This window comes from Mizuhopecten yessoensis, unplaced genomic scaffold (genome assembly GCF_002113885.1).
Source record: "Mizuhopecten yessoensis strain PY_sf001 unplaced genomic scaffold, ASM211388v2 scaffold9977, whole genome shotgun sequence".
NCBI lineage: Eukaryota > Metazoa > Mollusca > Bivalvia > Pectinida > Pectinidae > Mizuhopecten > Mizuhopecten yessoensis.
Window position 1 is genome coordinate 746,735 of NW_018408317.1, and position 22,818 is coordinate 769,552.

General features: G+C 37.1%; 1 long non-coding RNA gene across 1 annotated transcript; it reads left to right on the forward strand.

The window, feature by feature from the left end:
• Positions 1 to 770: 770 nt before the first annotated feature.
• Positions 771 to 17,639, forward strand: LOC110459137. Its single transcript, XR_002463864.1, has 4 exons — positions 771 to 978; positions 13,008 to 13,137; positions 13,745 to 13,877; positions 14,613 to 17,639. It is a non-coding gene; the product is annotated as an uncharacterized LOC110459137 (long non-coding RNA).
• The last annotated feature ends 5,179 nt before the right edge of the window (positions 17,640 to 22,818 follow it).

The window sequence follows — 22,818 nt, forward strand, 5'->3', positions numbered from 1 at the left end:
CTGCCTTGAAGATTTTGTTGAATGCAGTTCGCTCCTTTTCGAAACAAGACTTATTTTAAACAAGCATTGCATTATTCACAACGAAAAGCAACATATGCTTGCTTTCCACGCACTTATAGCGTTTCCCGTTCCGAAGGGTTTCAGTGAAAAGTTTGCCTTGGTTGGTGGAGCTCGAAACATGACGAAATTGCGTACAGTTGAGTAGTCTACAACATTGATGATTGTTTAGTTCAAAATTTTGCAAATTATTTACAAATATACCACAGAGTAACACGCGACATAATATGATCTCCTATCAATATACTACATGTAACATATCATCAATACATGTACATCACTACCAAATACTATTATTAAATTCGCAACGTCAGTGTCCAAAGAATTTTGTGATCAGTGTGAAGCTATGTAACCCCACCCCATCCCCCACACTCGACCTAGGGACAAAGTTTGACCCCTCCCGCGTTAGTGTCTTAGGTTAAATCCGTAGTACTATATCGCTAGATCATTATACTGCTATGACCGAGGATAATTATAGCTGAATCAGCTACAATAGACTGTCCGATGTTTGGAGATGACCAGTCCTATAATCCTACCTAGGGTACTTATTGCTCTATATATATCCACATACACCTACTAACCTGTTTTGCTTGAATTGGCAATATACAAGTAAGAGTTATATGATAAAATCTTGCGACCGCTAGTGTTGACCTTTGCACTATGAAGTCAGGCAGGATATGGGCTGGCTGGCTGGCTTCCGATTGTCTCTCGTAGTCCAATTTATGTCGTCAATGTGGAGTGAATATCTAACAATAAAGCAGACGAAAACAGGAGCATAAACCAGGAAATGAGAATGTTTATTGTTATTGTGACGTCATTTACAACGACATACCACGTCGAATGAAATTCCGCCAAAATTTAAAGAACAACTTCGGACTTTTTTCAGGCACAACTAGTTAAGGGCACCACTCGGAAAGTACGGTGAGTTATAGGTAGAAAACAAATCCGGTGTATGGTGTGTTCATACAGCTCCAAATGAACTGCATTACAAATTAGTGCCGATTCTCTTCGTTACTAATATAAGTAGGTTGAGCTATCTGAAATACATTTTCTTTTCGAAACAAATCCGTTTGGAAGAGAATATAGAAAACTACTGTGGGCAATCCTTCTAGGTTCGCAGTGTATGTTGTGTGTGGTCTCCGATCACGAGTGTATGGTGGGTTGATAAAGTACGTAGTGTATGGTGAGTTGATAAAGTACGTAGTGTATGGTTAGTTGATACAGTGTACAGTGTAGGTGAGATGATACAGTGTGTAGTGTATCGTGAGTTGATACAATGTGTAGTGTATGGTTAGTTAATACAGTGTGTAGTGTATGGTTAGTTGATACAGTGCGTAGTGTATGGTTAGTTGATACAGTGTGTAGTGTAGGTGAGATGATCCAGTGTGTAGTGTATGTTGAGTTGATACAGTGTGTAGTGTATGGTGGGTTGATACAGTGTGTAGTGTATGGTGAATTGATCCAGTGTGTAGTGTATGGTGAGATGATACAGTGTGTAGTGTATGGTGAGTTGATACAGTCCGGATTGTTTGGTGAGTTGATACAGTGTGTAGGGTATGGTGAGTTCTGTATCTGTATCTGTATAAATACGTGGACTCCTTCTGATAGAAGATAGCTGTCTACTTGCTACAGTGTGTAGTGCATGGTGAGTTGATACAGTGTGTAGTGTATGGTGAATTGATCCAGGGTGTAGTGTATGGTGAGATGATACAGTGTGTAGTGTATGGTGAGTTGATACAGTGTGTAGTGTATGGTGGGTTGATAAAGTACGTTGTGTATGGTGGGTTGATAAAGTACGTAGTGTATGGTGAGTTGATACAATTTGTAGTGTATGGTGAGTTGATAAAGTACGTAGTGTATGGTGAGTTGATACTATGTGTAGTGTATGGTGAGTGTATACAGTGTGTAGTGTACGGCGAGTTAATACAGTGTGTAATATTTGATGAGTTGATACATTGTGTAATGAATGGTGAGTTGATACAGTACGTAGTGTATGGTGAGTTGATAAAGTGTGTAGTGTTTGGTGAGTTGATACAGTGTGTAGTGTATGGTAAGTTGATACAGTGTGTAGTGTATGGTTAGTTGATACAATGTGTAGGGTATGGTTAGTTGATACAGTGTGTAGTGTAGGTGAGATGATCCAGTGTGTAGTGTATGTTGAGTTGATACAGTGTGTAGTGTATGGTTAGTTGATACAGTGTGTAGTGTATGGTTAGTTGATACAGTGTGTAGTGTAGGGTTAGTTGATACAGTGTGTAGTGTATGGTGAGTTGATACAGTGTGTAGTGTATGGTGAGTTGATACAGTGTGTAGTGTATGGTGAGTTGATACAGTGTGTAGTGTATGGTGAGTTGATACAGTGTGTAGTGTATGGTGAGTTGATACAGTGTGTAGTGTATGGTGAGTTGATACAGTGTGTAGTGTATGGTGAGTTGATACAGTGTGTAGTGTATGGTGAGTTGATACAGTGTGTAGTGTATGGTGAGTTGATACAGTGTGTAGTGTATGGTGAGTTGATACAGTGTGTAGTGTATGGTGAGTTGATACAGTGTGTAGTGTATGGTGAGTTGATACAGTGTGTAGTGTATGGTGAGTTGATACAGTGTGTAGTGTATGGTGAGTTGATACAGTGTGTAGTGTATGGTGAGTTGATACAGTGTGTAGTGTATGGTGAGTTGATACAGTGTGTAGTGTATGGTGAGTTGATACAGTGTGTAGTGTATGGTGAGTTGATACAGTGTGTAGTGTATGGTGAGATGATACAGTGTGTAGTGTATGGTGAGTTGATACAGTGTGTAGTGTATGGTGAGTTGATACAGTGTGTAGTGTATGGTGAGTTGATACAGTGTGTAGTGTATGGTGAGTTGATACAGTGTGTAGTGTATGGTGAGTTGATACAGTGTGTAGTGTATGGTGAGTTGATACAGTGTGTAGTGTATGGTGAGTTGATACAGTGTGTAGTGTATGGTGAGTTGATACAGTGTGTAGTGTATGGTGAGTTGATACAGTGTGTAGTGTATGGTGAGTTGATACAGTGTGTAGTGTATGGTGAGTTGATACAGTGTGTAGTGTATGGTGAGTTGATACAGTGTGTAGTGTATGGTGAGTTGATACAGTGTGTAGTGTATGGTGAGTTGATACAGTGTGTAGTGTATGGTGAGTTGATACAGTGTGTAGTGTATGGTGAGTTGATACAGTGTGTAGTGTATGGTGAGTTGATACAGTGTGTAGTGTATGGTGAGTTGATACAGTGTGTAGTGTATGGTGAGTTGATACAGTGTGTAGTGTATGGTGAGTTGATACAGTGTGTAGTGTATGGTGAGTTGATACAGTGTGTAGTGTATGGTGAGTTGATACAGTGTGTAGTGTATGGTGAGTTGATACAGTGTGTAGTGTATGGTGAGTTGATACAGTGTGTAGTGTATGGTGAGTTGATACAGTGTGTAGTGTATGGTGAGTTGATACAGTGTGTAGTGTATGGTGAGTTGATACAGTGTGTAGTGTATGGTGAGTTGATACAGTGTGTAGTGTATGGTGAGTTGATACAGTGTGTAGTGTATGGTGAGTTGATACAGTGTGTAGTGTATGGTGAGTTGATACAGTGTGTAGTGTATGGTGAGTTGATACAGTGTGTAGTGTATGGTGAGTTGATACAGTGTGTAGTGTATGGTGAGTTGATACAGTGTGTAGTGTATGGTGAGTTGATACAGTGTGTAGTGTATGGTGAGTTGATACAGTGTGTAGTGTATGGTTAGTTGATACAGTGTGTAGTGTAGGGTTAGTTGATACAGTGTGTAGTGTATGGTTAGTTGATACAGTGTGTAGTGTATGGTTAGTTGATACAGTGTGTAGTGTATGGTGAGTTGATACAGTGTGTAGTGTATGGTGAGTTGATACAGTGTGTAGTGTATGGTGAATTGATCCAGTGTGTAGTGTATGGTGAGATGATACAGTGTGTAGTGTATGGTGAGTTGATACAGTCCGGATTGTTTGGTGAGTTGATACAGTGTGTAGGGTATGATGAGTTCTGTATCTGTATCTGTATGAATACGTGGACTCCTTCTGATAGAAGAGAGCTGTCTACTTGATACAGTGTGTAGTGCATGGTGAGTTGATACAGTGTGTAGTGTATGGTGAGATGATACAGTGTGTAGTGTATGTTGAGTTGATACAGTGTGTAGTGTATGGTTAGTTGATACAGTATGCAGTGTATGGTTAGTTGATACAGTGTGTAGTGTATGGTGAGTTGATACAGTGTGTAGTGTATGGTGAGTTGATACAGTGTGTAGTGTATGGTGAGTTGATACAGTGTGTAGTGTATGGTGAGTTGATACAGTGTGTAGTGTATGGTGAGTTGATACAGTGTGTAGTGTATGGTGAGTTGATACAGTGTGTAGTGTATGGTGAGTTGATACAGTGTGTAGTGTATGGTGAGTTGATACAGTGTGTAGTGTATGGTGAGTTGATACAGTGTGTAGTGTATGGTGAGTTGATACAGTGTGTAGTGTATGGTGAGTTGATACAGTGTGTAGTGTATGGTGAGTTGATACAGTGTGTAGTGTATGGTGAGTTGATACAGTGTGTAGTGTATGGTGAGATGATACAGTGTGTAGTGTATGGTGAGTTGATACAGTGTGTAGTGTATGGTGAGTTGATACAGTGTGTAGTGTATGGTGAGTTGATACAGTGTGTAGTGTATGGTGAGTTGATACAGTGTGTAGTGTATGGTGAGTTGATACAGTGTGTAGTGTATGGTGAGTTGATACAGTGTGTAGTGTATGGTGAGTTGATACAGTGTGTAGTGTATGGTGAGTTGATACAGTGTGTAGTGTATGGTGAGTTGATACAGTGTGTAGTGTATGGTGAGTTGATACAGTGTGTAGTGTATGGTGAGTTGATACAGTGTGTAGTGTATGGTGAGTTGATACAGTGTGTAGTGTATGGTGAGTTGATACAGTGTGTAGTGTATGGTGAGTTGATACAGTGTGTAGTGTATGGTGAGTTGATACAGTGTGTAGTGTATGGTTAGTTGATACAGTGTGTAGTGTATGGTGAGTTGATACAGTGTATAGTGTTAGGTGAGATGATACAGTGTGTAGTGTTTGGTGAGTTGATACAATGTGTAGTGTATGGTCAGTAGACACAGTGTGTAGTGTATGGTTAGTTGATACAGTGTGTAGTGTATGGTGAGTTGATACAGTGTGTAGTGTATGGTTAGTTGATACAGTGTGTAGTGTAGGTGAGATGATCCAGTTTGTAGTGTTTTTTGAGTTGATACAGTGTATAGTGTATGGTTAGTTGATGCAGTGTGTAGTGTATGGTGAGTTGATACAGTGTGTAGTGTATGGTTAGTTGATACAGTGTGGGGTGTATGGTTAGTTGATACAGGGTGTAGTGTATGGTTAGTTGATACACTGTGTAGTGTATGGTTAGTTGATACAGGGTGTAGTGTATGGTTAGTTGATACAGTATGCAGTGGATGGTTAGTTGATACAGTGTGTAGTGTAGGTGAGAAGATCCAGTTTGTAGTGTTTTTTGAGTTGATACAGTGTATAGTGTATGATGAGATGATACAGTGTGTAGTGTATGGTGAATTGATCCAGTGTGTAGTGTATGGTGAGGTGATACCGTGAGTAGTGTATGGTGAGATGATACAGTATAGTGTGTGGTGTATGGTTAGTTGATACAGTGTGTGGTGTATGGTTAGATGATACAGTGTGTGGTGTATGGTTAGTTGATACAGTGTGGGGTGTATGGTTAGTTGATACAGGGTGTGGTGTATGGTTATTTGATACAGTGTGTAGTGTATGGTAAGTTGATACAGTGTGTAGTGTATGGTGAGACGATAAAGTGGGTAGTGTATGGTGATATGATAGAGTGTGTAGTGTATGGTGAGTTAATGCAGTGTGGAATATTTGATGAGTTGATACAATGTGTAGTGAATGATAAGTTGATACAGTACGTAGTGTATGGTTTGTTGATACACTGTGTAGTGTATGGTTAGTTGATACAATGTGTAGTGTATGGTTAGTTGATACAGTGTGTGGTGTATGGTTAGATGATACAGTGTGTGGTGTATGGTTAGATGATACAGTGTGTGGTGTATGGTTAGTTGATACAGTGTAGTGTATCGTGAGTTGATACAATGTGTGGTGTATGGTTAGTTGATACAGTGTGTGGTGTATGGTTAGATGATACAGTGTGTGGTGTATGGTTAGATGATACAGTGTGTGGTGTATGGTTATTTGATACAGTGTGTAGTGTATGGTAAGTTGATACAGTGTGTAGTGTATGGCTAGTTGATACAGTGTGTAGCGTATGGTTAGTTGATACAGTGTGTAGTGTAGGTGAAATGATCCAGTTTGTAGTGTATGTTGAGTTGATACAGTGTGTAGTGTTGGTGAGATGATACAGTGTGTAGTGTATGGTTATTTGATACAGTGTGTAGTGTAGGTGAGATGATCCTGTGTGTAGTGTATGTTGAGTTGATACAGTGTGTAGTGTATGGCTAGTTGATACAGTGTGTAGCGTATGGTGAGTTAATACAGTGTGTAGTGTATGGTGAGACGATAAAGTGGGTAGTGTATGGTGATATGATACAGTGTTTAGTGTATGGTTAGTTGATACAGTATGCAGTGTATGGTTAGTTGATACAGTGTGGGGTGTATGGTTAGTTGATACAGGGTGTAGTGTATGGTTAGTTGATACAGTATGCAGTGTATGGTTAGTTGATACAGTGTGGGGTGTATGGTTAGTTGATACAGGGTGTAGTGTATGGTTAGTTGTTACAATGTGTAGTGTATGGTTAGCTGATACAGTGTGTGGGGTATGGTTAGTTGATAAAATGTGTAGTGTATGGTGAGATGATACAGTGTGTAGTGTATGGTGAGTTGATACACTGTATAGTGTATGGTGAGTTGATACAGTGTGTAGTGTATGGGGAGATGATACATTGTGTAGTGTATGGTGAGATGATACAGTGTGTAGTGTATAGTGTAGGTGAGATGATCCAGTTTGTAGTGTATGTTGAGTTGATACAGTGTATAGTGTATGGTTAGTTGATGCAGTGTGTAGTGTATGGTGAGTTGATACAGTGTGTAGTGTATTGTGAGTAAATAAAGTGTGTAGTGTATGATGAGAAGATAAAGTGTGTAGCTTATGGTGATTTGATACCTTGTGTAGTGTATGGTGAGATGATACATTGTGTAGTGTATGTTGAGAGGAGACAGTATGTAGTGTATGGTGTGTTAATACAGTGTGTAGTGTATGGTGAGTTGATACACTGTATAGTGTATGGTGAGTTGATACAGTGTGTAGTGTATGGTGAGTTAATACAGTGTGTAGTGTATGGTGAGATGATACATTGTGTAGTGTATGTTGAGACGATACAGTATGTAGTGTGTGGTGTGTTAATACAGTGTGTAGTGTATGGTGAGACGATAAAGTGGGTAGTGTATGGTGATATGATACAGTGTGTAGTGTATGGTGAGTTGATCCAGTGTGTAGTGTATGGTGAGATGATACATTGTGTAGTGTATGTTGAGAGGAGACAGTATGTAGTGTATGGTGTGTTAATACAGTGTGTAGTGTATGGGGAGTTGATACAGTGTGTAGTGTATGGTGAGTAAATAAAGTGTGTAGTGTATGATGAGAAGATAAAGTGTGTAGCTTATGGTGATTTGATACCTTGTGTAGTGTATGGTGAGATGATACATTGTGTAGTGTATGTTGAGAGGAGACAGTATGTAGTGTATGGTGTGTTAATACTGTGTGTAGTGTATGGTGAGTTGATACAGTGTGTAGTGTATGGTGAGTTGATACACTGTATAGTGTATGGTGAGTTGATACAGTGTGTAGTGTATGGTTAGTTGTTACAATGTGTAGTGTATGGTTAGCTGATACAGTGTGTGGGGTATGGTTAGTTGATAAAATGTGTAGTGTATGGTGAGTTGATACAGTGTGTAGTGTTTGGTGAGTTGATATAGTGTGTGGTGTATGGTTAGTTGATACAGTGTGTAGTGTATGGTGAGTTGATACACTGTATAGTGTATGGTGAGTTGATACAGTGTGTAGTGTATGGTGAGTAAATAAAGTGTGTAGTGTATGATGAGAAGATAAAGTGTGTAGCTTATGGTGAGTTGATACATTGTGTAGTGTATGGTGAGATGATACAGTGTGTAGGGTATGATGAGTTGAACCAGTGTGTAGTGTATGGTGAGTTCACACTATGTGAAGTGTATGGTGAGTTGATACAGTTCGTAGTGTATGGTGAGTTGATACAGCGTGTAGTGTATGGTGAGATGATACAGTGTGTAGTGTATGATGAGTTGAACCAGTGTGTAGTGTATGGTGAGTTCACACTATGTGAAGTGTATGGTGAGTTGATACAGTTCGTAGTGTATGGTGAGTTGATACAGTGTGTAGTGTATGGTGAGTAAATAAAGTGTGTAGTGTATGATGAGAAGATAAAGTGTGTAGCTTATGGTGAGTTGATACCTTGTGTAGTGTATGGTGAGATGATACAGTGTGTAGTGTATGGTGAGTTGATACAGTGTGTAGTGTATGGTGAGTTGATACAGTGTGTAGTGTATGGTGAGATGTTACAGTTCGTAATGTATGGTGAGATGATACAGTGTGTAGTGTATGGGGAGATGATACAGTGTGTAGTGTATGATGTGTAGTGTATGATGAGAAGATAAAGTGTGTAGCTTATGGTTAGTTGATACCTTGTGTAGTGTATCGTGAGATGATACAGTGTGTCGTGTATGGTGAGTCAATACCGTGTGTAGTTTATGGTGAGTGAGATGTTACAGTTCGTAATGTATGGTGAGATGATACAGTGTGTAGTGTATGGTGAGTCAATACCGTGTGTAGTGTATGGTGAGTTGATACAGTGTGTAATGTATGGAGAGTTAATACAGTGTTTTTGGTGTTTGGTGAGTTGATCAGTGTTTAATGTATGGTGAGCTGATACAGTGTTTAGTAGTTGATGAGTTAATCAGTGTATAGTGTATGGTGAATTGATCAGTGTGTAGTATTTGATGAGTTGATACAGTGTGTAGTGTATGGTGAGATGATACAGTGTGTAGTGTATGGTGAGTTGATACAGTGTGTAGTGTATGGTGAGATGACACAGTGTGTAGTGTATGGGGAGATGATATAGTGTGTAGTGTAGGGTGAGAGGATACAGCATGCAGTGTATGGTGAGTTGATACAATGTGTAGTGTATGGTGAGATGACACAGTGTGTAGGGTGTATGGTGAGTTGATCCAGTGTGTAGTGTATGGTTAGTCAATACAGTGTTTAGTGTATGGTGAGTTGATACAGTGTGTAGTGTATGGTGAGTTAATACAGTGTGTAGTGTATGGTGAGATGATGCAGTGTGTAGTGTATGGTGAGTTAATACATTGTGTAGTGTATGATGAGTTGAATCATGTTTTAATGTATTGTGAGATGATACAGTGTGTAGTGTATGGTGAGATGATACATTGTGTAGTGTATGGTGAGTTGATACAGTGTGTAATGTATGGAGAGTTAATACAGTGTTTTTGGTGTTTGGTGAGTTGATCAGTGTTTAATGTATGGTGAGCTGATACAGTGTTTAGTAGTTGATGAGTTAATCAGTGTATAGTGTATGGTGAATTTATCAGTGTGTAGTATTTGATGAGTTGATACAGTGTGTAGTGTATGGTGAGCTGACACAGTGTGTAGTGTATGGTGAGATGATATAGTGTGTAGTGTAGGGTGAGAGGATACAGCATGCAGTGTATGGTGAGTTGATACAATGTGTAGTGTATGGTGAGATGACACAGTGTGTAGTGTATGGTGAGATGATATAGTGTGTAGTGTAGGGTGAGATGATACAGCATGCAGTGTATGGTGAGTTGATACAATGTGTAGTGTATAGTGAGATGATACAGCATACAGTGTATGGTGAGTTGATACAGTGTGTAGTGAAAGGTAAGATGATACAGCATGGAGTGTATTGTGAGTTGATACAGTGTGTAGTGTATGGTGAGTTGATACAGTGTGTAGTGTATGGTGAGATGATACAGCATGCAGTATATGGTGAGTTTATACAGTGTGTAGTGTATGGTGAGATGATACAGCATACAGTGTATGGTGAGTTGATACAGTGTGTAGTGAAAGGTGAGATGATACAGCATGCAGTGTAATGTGAGATGATACAGTGTGTAGTATTTGATGAGTTGATAAAGTTCGTAGTGTATGGTGCGTTGATACAGTGTTTCGTGTATAGTGAGTTAACACTTTGTGTAGTATTTGATGAATTGATACAGTATGCAGTGTATGATGAGTTGAAACAGTGTGTAGTGTATGGAAACATGATGCAGTGTGTAGTTTATGGTGAGATGATACAGTGTGTAGTGTATGATGAGTTGATGCAGTGTGTAGTGTATGGTGAGTTAATGCAGTGTGTAGTGTTTGGTGAGATTATACATTGTGTAGTGTATGATGAGTTGAAACAGTGTGTAATGTATGGGGAGATGATACAGTGTGTAGTATTTGATGAGTTGTTACAGTATGCAGTGTATGGTGAATTAATACAGTCATGATTGTATGCTGCGTTGATACAGTGTGTAGTTTATGTATGGTGAGTTGATACAGTGTGTAGTGAAGGTGAGATGATACAGCGTGCAGTGTATGGTAAGTTGATACAGTTTGGGGTGTATGTGAGCTGATGTTGAAGTATGGTATTCTGTATGGTGTGCTTACACAGCGCGGAGTGCATGGTGAACTGACACAGTGTATATGGTTAGTATATACAGTATTCGAGCTTCTGTAGAGAAGTAAATCGGTAGAAGTGTTCCAAATGGATGCGTAGACGTAGTTCCGAGTGTTAAGCGAATGTTCTGAGTGTATGACGATTTGATAAAATTCAGATTTTGTGGTAAGTGGACAAAGTTCGGAGTATAATGCCCCGGTCACACAATCACATATGGTCTCGCCGAATCCACTACGGATGGAAACTCACGGATGACCCCGGAATAGTTTACATCCGTGGTCCGCTACGGATGCACCACGGTTTTACTACGGATATGGGCTATAGCTAGTTGACAACGGGGAATGATACGGATTGCTACGGTTCGGTACGGTTTAGTACGGAATGACACGTGTCACGGCGTATGTACTGCGGATTAACAACAGTTCGCTATGATTTTAGTACGGGTTAGCACGAATTAGAACGGTCTGGCACGGATTATTACGAACTCGCACGGAGCGTAATGGACTTGCCACGGCAAGCAACCCGTATACAAACTCCCGAGCTCGCGTGTTCACTCCACAAATTAATTTTCATTTTGATTACGGTTCGTACTAGTACGTAGTTCATCGTAACTAACCGGATCGATCTTTTGCGACTTGAGGCCGGGGATGTACTACGGATAATTACGGTATATTACGGACTACAACGGATTACTACGTTCTACTACGAAACTCCGTGGTGAATTTTTGAACATGTTCAAAAATTGTCAGGGATGTATACAAGTACTACTACGACTGACTCAAGAGACAAAGAGGACAGCTACATGCCACTACATATTGCCACGAATGATGCGGATCGTATCCGTGGCTAATCCGGCGTCCGATCTGTGAAAATGTGACCGGGGCAATATATGGCGAATGTGTGAGACGAAAAAGACCAGAGTGTCTGATGAATGTGGAAGTGTACATCATTGTGAGTTACCAAAGGTTTGACTCCATGGTGAGTATACTGCGAAATGTTTGGTGATTAGACCAAGTACGGAGTTCATGGTAAGTTTATACAGGTTAAGTGGATGATGATTGTGAGTTAATACAGTTTGGAGTGTATCGATGTTAGGTTTTCAATAACTATTTCGATACTGTTTTGCTGTTTCCTGTCCAAGTTCGTTTTCTTTCTACTTTCTCTTTTAGATTGCGTCTTCCTAGGCACCCGTCCTCATATGACCAAGCTTAAGGCTGTTGCTAGGATGTTAAGCCCAAAATAAACAAACAAACAAATTATTTTCCTGTCAGTCAAATTGATTTGCTGATTTTCCCTTCTGCTACAATATAATATCATCAGCACAGACAAACGTTTGAATAGCACAGGTTAGATACAGCGATAACCACTTCTAGTTAAAGTTTTGCTTTAGATACAGCTTTCCGAATTAGGTGAGGTTAAGCTTTGATTGGTTAAACGCAGGGAAACTGAGCCTTGAATTGGCGAACATTCCCATTAGATACTATGTTAATTCACCTGTTATCAATACATGTTCAGGATATCGTTTGTCATCCCGTTTTGATAGCTTATAGGTGGATAACTTAAGAGTTCATACGATTAAGAACTAGGGGCGTTAAAGGGTTATTCCCGGTCACTTTAGGGATTTAGAATCATTTGTTTTATTCGTAATCAACGATAAATAAAAAAACGCAAATAGAAAATTTCAAATTCATTCAATACTGAATTGAATTGAATTCGTTATTGAAACTACGTTTATTAATATATATTCCAATGGAAAAATCAAATAACAGGAAAGACTTATGACACATTAATGTTAGAGCTGCAACGGTAAACATACCTCACGATACGGTACGTATCGCGGTACGATGCCTACGATACGATACGTATCACGATACAAATATCTGCTTAATATCTCAACTTTATAATGACTGAGTGCAATTTTATCGAGTTTTGTCATAGATTTTGATAGTAAATGCTATTGAAATATTTTTTTGTATAATTTCTAGTACTTTTGGGTGTAACTGCATCTTAACTGAAGGATTCAATAAATATAATTACACATTTTAGAGTTTAATAAAAATCGATTAATAGTTAGTGTATCTCGATACATGCAAACAAAACAACTCGATACGATACACAAGAAAGTATCGCGATACGATACGATACAATACGATATATCGTTGCAGCCCTAATTACTGTAAGTGTATACGCGTTACTTTATTTTCAGGGGTATGGACCGCTGTACTTCCAAGGCACTGCTTACCATTCGGAAGTCAACTGAACGATTCATAGAAGAGCTCATACTTTTTGTGTTTGAACAGCCAGAATTTACGAGTAGGACAAAGCACATGTTCCAGGTAACCTTTTTATGTGATTGAAGCGACATTTTACACAGGCATTGAGCTTACTTATAATTTTAACAAAAACAGTCATCTATTACCACGAAATTAACGAAATACTGATAATAATTCATTTATAACAAAATCTGAAAAAAACACATATCTAATTTAGCGTTGCATTTTTATAAACTTTATTCATTTTACAACAATTATGAAACAAATTTATGACAATTTTTATAAATCACTCTTGTTAACCCGGATGTTAGCGCGCGAGTGGTTTTAATGTGGAAGGAAACCGGAATATCCGGAGAAAACTCATATGGTCGGACAGGTGACCCCCATACCTTTTTACGTCCGATCGGAGAATCGAACCCCACCCGCCCTGGTAAAAGGCAAGTGCGTTATCCAACGTGCCTACCAACCACCCAATTAGCGTTGCATCTAATATAGGTGCACATGATCTTCATTTAATACTTGAAAGGTCAGGTGGCATTTTTGGACCATTTTATTGAGATCATAATGGGGGATAGGAAAGGAAGATAGATTTGTCATGCTTTTGCAGTCATGGGTCTATTTGTCAAGTATCACATATTTCACTATTCAACGTTCACTATTTTTATTGTAGAAAGCAAAGTTGAATAGATTGAATTAGGAGCTAGCTCTACTACATCGTGACGTCACAGTGTTTCCATGGAACCAGTTGTTGTATAAAGAGTACCTCGAAGGGGACACCAAACAGGTCCTTATGGGGGACCTACGTACGTATATATACATCCCTCGCCAAAGACCACGCATCTTTTTCAAAGTGTTCGACCCTTCCACAGGGGCCTGATATTAACTGAAGTTTCAGTATGTAATAAGGACCTACCATGTTTAGAGACTTTTTTTCGACGTTGAGAAATCCAGATAAAGATTAACACAGGTTAAGATTTATAATTTATATTCACTCTAATACGGAATGCGAGTTCAAATTATTTCCTACTGACGTATTCCATACAAAACATATCTGATGTGCATTTTTTCAGAATTGTAGCTATTCGAAATATGAGTACATAGACATGTTTATTCAAATAAATAAGTAAAACTTTAAGAGTGCAATTCGCGACCTTAATTACTCTTTTTATCCTACGCTTATACACGTTATGGTGTTGCTACACATGTGTTTTAAATACATATTATCAAAATGAAAGGTGAATATTTGCAAAGGGAAGAAACTCTTAACCGAAAAAAATCTCTTTTTTTTCTCTAAAGGAAAATACTGAAAGGCAAAAATTAAGTTCTGAAACTGTAATTCTCGCGTTTAGAACTTGTGCAGTGGTACATTTTACTTTAACTGTGATATACTTTAGCAAGAAAAATCTAGTATTTTTGCCATAAGGTCAGATGTTGCTTCCATGACAACGTTTATTTGAGGCATGTGTTTGTTAAAATGTCCCTAGTTTAATTTTGCACAGGGCAGTAGAGAACACATCACGCGTGATTTATCGTTACAGGAGATTTCAGACGCCGAGTGACAGTATGTTTCATTGACATTTTGAAAATCGAAGGAGATTTTAGGACAGCCAAGCGAGCAAAGAAGTACTACAGAGCATTGTTTTACTTAAAAAGCGATGACAGAAAAAAACAAACAGACGACTCCAAAACAAATCGTCTCGGTAATGCCAAATCGAGACTGGCTGGGATACTCCGGAATAACTTTAAGCGTCAGATTTCTGACATTTCCGGTCCCCAATCGCCCCTCTCTGATACGGCGGAGGTACTAGAGGAAAAGGATGAATGGTGTCAGAGTTCCGATAGCGAGGACAGTGACGGAGATTAATGTTTATGAATGTATTGGCAGATATATTCCACAGGGAACCTTTGTATGGTACATTATTTGTATTTACATTCCACAGTGACATGGACATACGTTATACGATGTATGTATTGACAAGTATATTACACAGGGACATGGGAATTAAATGTAGTTACAGTATGTATGGACAGGTACAAATGTATGTTTCACAGGGACCTGGGAATTAACTGTAGTTACAGTATGTATGGACAGGTACAAATGTATGTTTTACAGGGACCTGGGAATTAAATGTAGTTACAATATGTATGGACAGGTACAAATGTACGTTTCACAGGGACCTGGGAATTAAATGTAGTTACAGTATGTATGGACAGCTACAAATGTATGTTTCACAGGGACCTGGGAATTAAATGTAGTTACAATATGTATGGACAGGTATATTTCACGGGGAAATGTGAATTAAATGTAGTTACAATATGTATGGACAGGTATATTACACAGGGACCTGGGAATTAAATGTAGTTACAGTATGTATGGACAGCTACAAATGTATGTTTCAAAGGGACCTGGGAATTAAATGTAGATACAATATGTATGGACAGGTATATTTCACGGGGAAATGGGAATTAAATGTAATTACAATATGTATGGACAGGTATATTACACAGGGACCTGGGAATTAAATGTAGTTACAGTATGTATGGACAGGTATACTATGTACATGTATATTCCATAGGAAAATCAGATAATTAGTTTTATGATGCCTGTATTGACAGGAAATTCCACAGGAACATGATCATTATTAATAGGATAAATGTTTGGACATAACCTGATGTAAATGAATAGGGATGTATACAATCAATATTGGTGGTGTTTTTACAGAGTATTAATCTAAACCCCCAAATCGTCCAATAATACTCCTTACATATCAGTCCAAAAATACATATTCAGTAGCTGATACTCATGTCCCTGTGTTACATCAGGTATCTCCTATATTCCAAGGAAAGTGTTCAAGACAAAATGAAAATTTGAATTTTAGTCTTTAATGGTACGAGTAGATACATTTCTCTTTCTCTTTTTGTTTAGATTGAATGTATTTGTTGTATTTTTGTGGACGTTCATTTAAAAAACGTCCGGTTATATTCAATGAATTTAACACAGCCACAGTGCATAGGGACCCAGTACAACGATAGAACAGAAAAAATATGACCTATTGTGACTGGCGGTCTCCTTATCCCTACTTATACATATTTTATGTAGGTTGGGGATGTGGAATGTTACATGTCGAAGAGTAGTGTGCCCACAGTAAACGAACAAATTGAATATATATATAACTTTTGTTTATTTTTTTTATCAATCTGTTTGTCACACACTAACTGGTTGTGATACATAACTTTTCTACTTCATACTTACTCAACCGAAGAAAATGTTTAGACATATAGGTGCCAAATTTGTAATACAATATACATTTTCGGTCTTGTGAACAAAGAGCTTTGGATGATTACATTGTCTTGCACTCTCTTAATACAGAATTATGGCATTTATTCATTAAAAATAAAAATAAACATATTTAGTTCATGGCATGTTAATAGGATGTAAAGAGAACCAATCCCTATATATTGGTGTGCATGTGTTTTTAAAACTTGAAGCCACATTAGAGCACCTTGTCTTATACTATCAGTTTATGATATAAAGAGAGAAAATCCCTTTATACGTGTGTGTGTGTGTTTGAAAGATAACGTCATGTTGGAGCACCTTGTCTTATACTATCACCTCACGATGTAAATAACACTCTATAAAATAAAAAACTTAGCGATGTTCATTTAGTGCAATGTATAAATAGTATTTTCTTGTTATATTTCAATACTTTAAGGGGCTGCGGTGTCAGAGTGGTTAAGGCGTCTGACCGTCTGGCTCACTATAGCTCTCCACACTGGGTCGCGTGTTCGAGGCCTACTTAGAGCAGTCGTCAGCTGGTTCTTGGTGTAGGAATCACACGTAAATCTCAAAATATCAATTACCTGGATGTAATACTAACCAACAGTTTGAATACCTTCACGGGGTACTTAGGACTACTTGAGCAAATGTATACCTAGGTTAGTACATTAACTCTGCAGTTTAAATGGATGTTAATTTGTTTTGAAAAAGTAAAATGTGATAACATATTTATATATGCATTGGACCTCAAGGTTATAAAATCCTATTCATTAGCACGCTGTGAGCAGTGATGTAACCTTGTTTTCTACATTGCTTGTGCCTAAGGGCACACAAATGTCCAGCTTTGCTTTGAGGAGACATTAGATGATGATAACAATGTAAATACCAAAAGTTTGACAAAATAATACAACGCTGGATGATTCCCTTTTACACATATGCTGTCCAACATTTGACAGTGGACAACAACGCTTATGGAAAATTCATTAACTTCATTGTCACATTTGCTGTGGTAATTTACCTTTTTAAACATTTCTTTTTTAATACTTAATATATAACAACAGCTGATTTGATACTGTGCAACTCATTCGTCTTTTTATCAGGGGTAAAATGTATTGGAGATCCTATCCCCATCTCTATTGAGCACATGCCTTAGTAAATTTACATTAGATGTGTATCCACTGAAACATTAAAATTAAAAAGGGGGTCGCTCAAACCGAATACGCCTATATAATGACTAAGCATATATTTTCCGTGAACTATCTGCGTTTAACATCATGAATAAATAATAAGACAGTTTTAGTCGTTGCATAGTATTTTAGTAGGACTTACTATCACTCGCAATAAAGATTTCATAATTTGTATTAGTAGATGTATTTTACAATCGTCACCTACACACATTTTTGTGGTGGAGTGTGGAGGGGTGTGGAGGGTAACCTTCGACCTATGACGCAATGAGGGGAGGAAAAACCCAGATATGCACAGAATGTGTGGAGGGAGTTTGACCTAGGCATGCCTAACGCAACAAAGAATGTGTGGAGGGGACATGTTCAGTCCTGCATGTAAGGTCTTCCCTTTCATGCTATTATTAGACTGAACACTTCCCGAATTAAAAATAGAGCTATAATATGTAGACGTCGACTATCAAAATGTAGAGGTAAAGGTTGTTATTGTAAGAAAAGACATGTTCTCAGTAACCCAACTCAGTCAAGCTTTTAAAATGATGTTATCAGCAAGAAACAATGTTCACACTCCCCTAAACTAAATGCTTTAAATTCATTTAAACAATAACTGGTTGTCTGGATGTAATTATTGTTGATATAATTACAAGTGGCCTCTGGCAAATCCCATAAAACCCGCTAGGTACATCCAGACAAACAGGTATTTTTTATATTTACATATTTTTCTTTTTTAAGACATATTCCTACAAAAACCATTTTCCCTGCCTCAAAATACATTTCAGGCGGCCATTTTGTTTGTTTACATATTCCTACACCTGAAACAGGCAGTTGTAATTATAGTCGAGCAGTTGTAATTATAGCCTATATAATTACACTTGCCCTCTAACACTGTTGTAATGGGACGGCGCGGGGGCAAATGTAAATATAACTCAATGTATCGCACTAGTGACATTTCAAGGGTTATAACCTTAATGTCTAAACATAGCCATACATCCAGAGAAAAGTTTATCCCATCAGCTTAGTAGGTTAGAACGTTAGGCTAAAAATCTAGGATTCAATTCCCTATACAGTCATTTGATTTATCAAATATAATCAACTTTACAATGAATCACACGAGATTGTTAAAGTATTTAAATGATGTTATCACCAGGATAGTCTACTGCAAAGTATATTTCATGTCAACCATGGAACAGAAATGTGGTAGGAACACCTTCCACTACACCCGTTCCAATGAAGCATCAACACTACCTAAAATGAGAATAAAAATGAACACAGAATGAAAGTTTCAAAACTTACAAATTTAATAATCAACAAAGTTAAAGTTCACACATAATTCTTATTGCTTCATAATTCTACAAAGTGTTTCACATGGAAGCTAACAAAGACAATACAACAACTTGAGTATTTCTTTAAAACAGTTCGGCATATGGATATTGATATAGTTAATTAAAACAAATGAGCACTACCATAGTCTATACAACAACTTGAGTATTTCTTTAAAACAGTTCGGCATATGGATATTGATATAGTTAATTTAAACAAATGAGCACCACCATAGTGAATACAACAACTTGAGTATCTCTTTAAAACAGTTAGGCATATGGATATTGATATAGTTAATTAAAACAAATGAGCCCTACCATAGTCAATACAACAACTTGAGTATTTCTTTAAAACAATTTGGCATATGGATATTGGTATAGTTAATTAAAACAAATGAACACCACCATAGTCAATACAACAACGTGAGTATTTCTTTAAAACAGTTAGGAATATGGATCTTGATATAGTTAATTAAAACAAATGAGCACTACCATAGTCAGTACAACAACTTGAGTATTTCTTTAAAACAGTTAGCCATATGGATATTGATATAGTTAATTAAAACAAATGAACACCACCATAGTCAATACAACAACGTGAGTATTTCTTTAAAACAGTTAGGAATATGGATCTTGATATAGTTAATTAAAACAAATGAGCACTACCATAGTCTATACAACAACTTGAGTATTTCTTTAAAACAGTTCGGCATATGGATATTGATATAGTTAATTAAAACAAATGAGCACAACCATAGTCAATACAACAACTTGAGTATTTCTTTAAAACAATTTGGCATATGGATATTGATATAGTTAATTAAAACAAATGAGCACCACCATAGTCAATACAACAACTTGAGTATTTCTTTAAAACAATTTGGCATATGGATATTGATATAGTTAATTAAAACAAATGAACACCACCATAGTCAATACAACAACTTGAGTATTTCTTTAAAACAGTTCGGCATATGGATATTGATATAGTTAATTTAAACAAATGAGCACCACCATAGTCAATACAACAACCTAAATAATTTCTTTAAAATAGTTTGACATATGGTTATTACAAACATAATTATTGAAACTAACCACTGTTTAATATCCACAGCAATTGTGTCAAAAAATTAATAAAATTGAGCAACATGATATGGTACAACCAAGTATTTCTTTTTTCTTTTCTTTATTTAGTTAAGTAAACTTCTACCTGTAAAACTTCATAATTGAACAAAATTATCAGCATTAACATGCAACCTTTACCATCACCTTATGGTTAATCATGTGAATCTAATGGGGGAGGCATATCTAAAATATTTAAATGGCATGGTTAATCGAAACTAGCCACTGTAAAGTGACCACAACATACTATACTAACAGCATCACAAACAAAATTAGAAAGTTTAATCATGTCATCCAACGAGGAGAAAATGGTATTAATCATATCCAAAATATTTAAATGATATGCTTGACAATCAAAACTACCCACTATAAATTGACCACCGCAAACTATAACATACATCTCATAGCATCAACATCAAAACGTACGTAATCACTTTTCTAGCTGTTACCTTTTTTGGATTTATTTTAAAATCTTAAAAACAATTATTAGAAATTAGGCTGACCAATGTCAGCAAATCTTGGATCTAAGTCGCCAACTGTTGAATCTAAATCGGAAGGTATCGGACTTGGACCGCATGTTAGAAATGCAAAATAACATGCAGGCAACATATTTGGCTGCGATTAAGCAGCTCCTTAGAGGTGAAGGCAGACAAGTGGACAGAGAGACCTATAGTCTTCCAGTGGAACCACCGCCTTATAGGCTTGTTGATGATTCTCTGTCTGATATATCAGACTATTAGGTAACCTTATCTTTTATTAAATAGTGTTATTTAGGTAAATTGTAAAAGTTTAGACAAAAATAAATAAATCTTATTTTCAAATCTTCTATTATAAACAGTAAGACTAAGAAAATATCTTACTTATTTTTCAACTTTTCTCCTGAAAATGGGCCAACCTATATATATATATATACCTGGTATTAAAAGTTTAAACTTAAACTAATGTAAAGATTCTTCAAACTTAAACCTTTTATAGTTACTTGTTTCCTGTTGATGATATTGGAATATTATAAATGAATGTGGAAAGATACAATTTTTGCATAAAATCAACTATGAGGTAGAATTCTGCATGTTAAACTATTTACAAGAACCTTGTGATACAAAAAAAATAAAAAAAATATTAAAAATATCTTGAAAATGTTATGAACACAACAATAAGCAAAGTCACCATGTGAAAATAATTTGGCAAGCCTGAAGCAGACTGGCCACAACAAGTGCATCAGACTCCAAACCAGCTTGCTCTTAACGGGTTTTCTATTCAGGACAAAGTGATATAGTCACCTTTTTCATATGCTGAGTACATTTAAGCTCATGAACAGCCTACGATTGTGTGGAAATCAAACATAAAAAGTGGTAAGATTGCGTATACTTACAAATGATGATACCGTAGAGTTTATGCAGATTCATTTTTGAATAACCTCATACCATATTAAGAACATTTAAAGGACATAGGAGTAGGCCTTCCGCGATTGTTAAGGTAATAATTGTGCTTGTTTCTGTGTAGATATTACAAGGTATACCATTGCAATAATGAGAAGCTGATCGAGAGAGGTTGGTCGTACGACTGGCATGAAATAAAAATACACACACATAACCGAATTAGTGGGGACATTAAAAAATCTTTGGAAAGAAAAGCAATTCTCCTATAACGATTCTCTGCTTGATTTGTTTATCATATTTAAAGAGCACATAGGCGTTGATATTTCTTGATTATTCACGATGAAAAATCAAATCGAGGAGAAAGCCTATGTTTTGTTATGTTATGTTATGTAACGTTGAGGGATAACACCAGATTGGAAGGAAATGTCTTTATTTAACAATATGTGGCCTTTCATACTAACAGTAGGTGATGTAAAGATAGCGATGACTTACAATGAACTCGTAAGGTCTCAAAGGTGTCTAAACATCTTTAACAAAGAGTCGACATTGGGTGTATATATATATGGAGACTACGCAAATGGCTCAAGGGACTATTAATCGCCTAGTCAACGAAAAATCCCTCCGACAAGCATACCACACAGTAGATTGTTGTCTAGGTATAAATCAACTCTTTCCATCAAGAAGAATGAACATGATGTGTAAGAATGGGGGGAGGGATTAAACGAAATTGGAGGGAATAGTTTTATATAGAAATGTGTTACCTTCTTTGGTATATATAGTCTTTTAACAATGTCAGGTAATTAAGTTACCTGATCCTATACACAACAACCACCATACACCCACAGGTCACTACACAAGTCAATCCCCCCACCAATCTAAACAACAAGATCAGTACATTGTTTATACATCAAACCTAAGATTTCCATCTCTACCTACAGTACTGATACATTATCAGTTCTCTAGAAGAGTCTCCACTTAAACCTTCTCAGCCTGTCTGAGACAATTTCTCATTTTCGTCGTACAAGTCCAATCAAATGATTGGAACAATTTCTTTTTTGATTTCATATAATATATAGACTTCAAGAGACCCAGTTCAGTTGACTTTTTTTTATAGAAAGTAACCTACAACATTAATCTGATTTCAAGATGCCTTAAATGATCTAACTCAAATAATAGCTTTGCATAAGTCAAGTGGAATAGTTGCCAGTCTTGTACTGTCTGTATTGTATGGTGGCATATTTCTGCCATCCACTTGCGACTTACGAGTTACGTATGTCGACATAATTATTGAAAGATGTCGACATAATCTGAGAATATGTCGACATAATCTGAGAAGATGTCGACATCACTTTTAAATTATGTCGACATATTATCACATTTGCCGAGATAATTTTGCCGAGATAATTATCTCGTAAGTGGGTAACTCGGCTTTTTATCGTGTTAATGCTCGGGTGTGACATCGACTT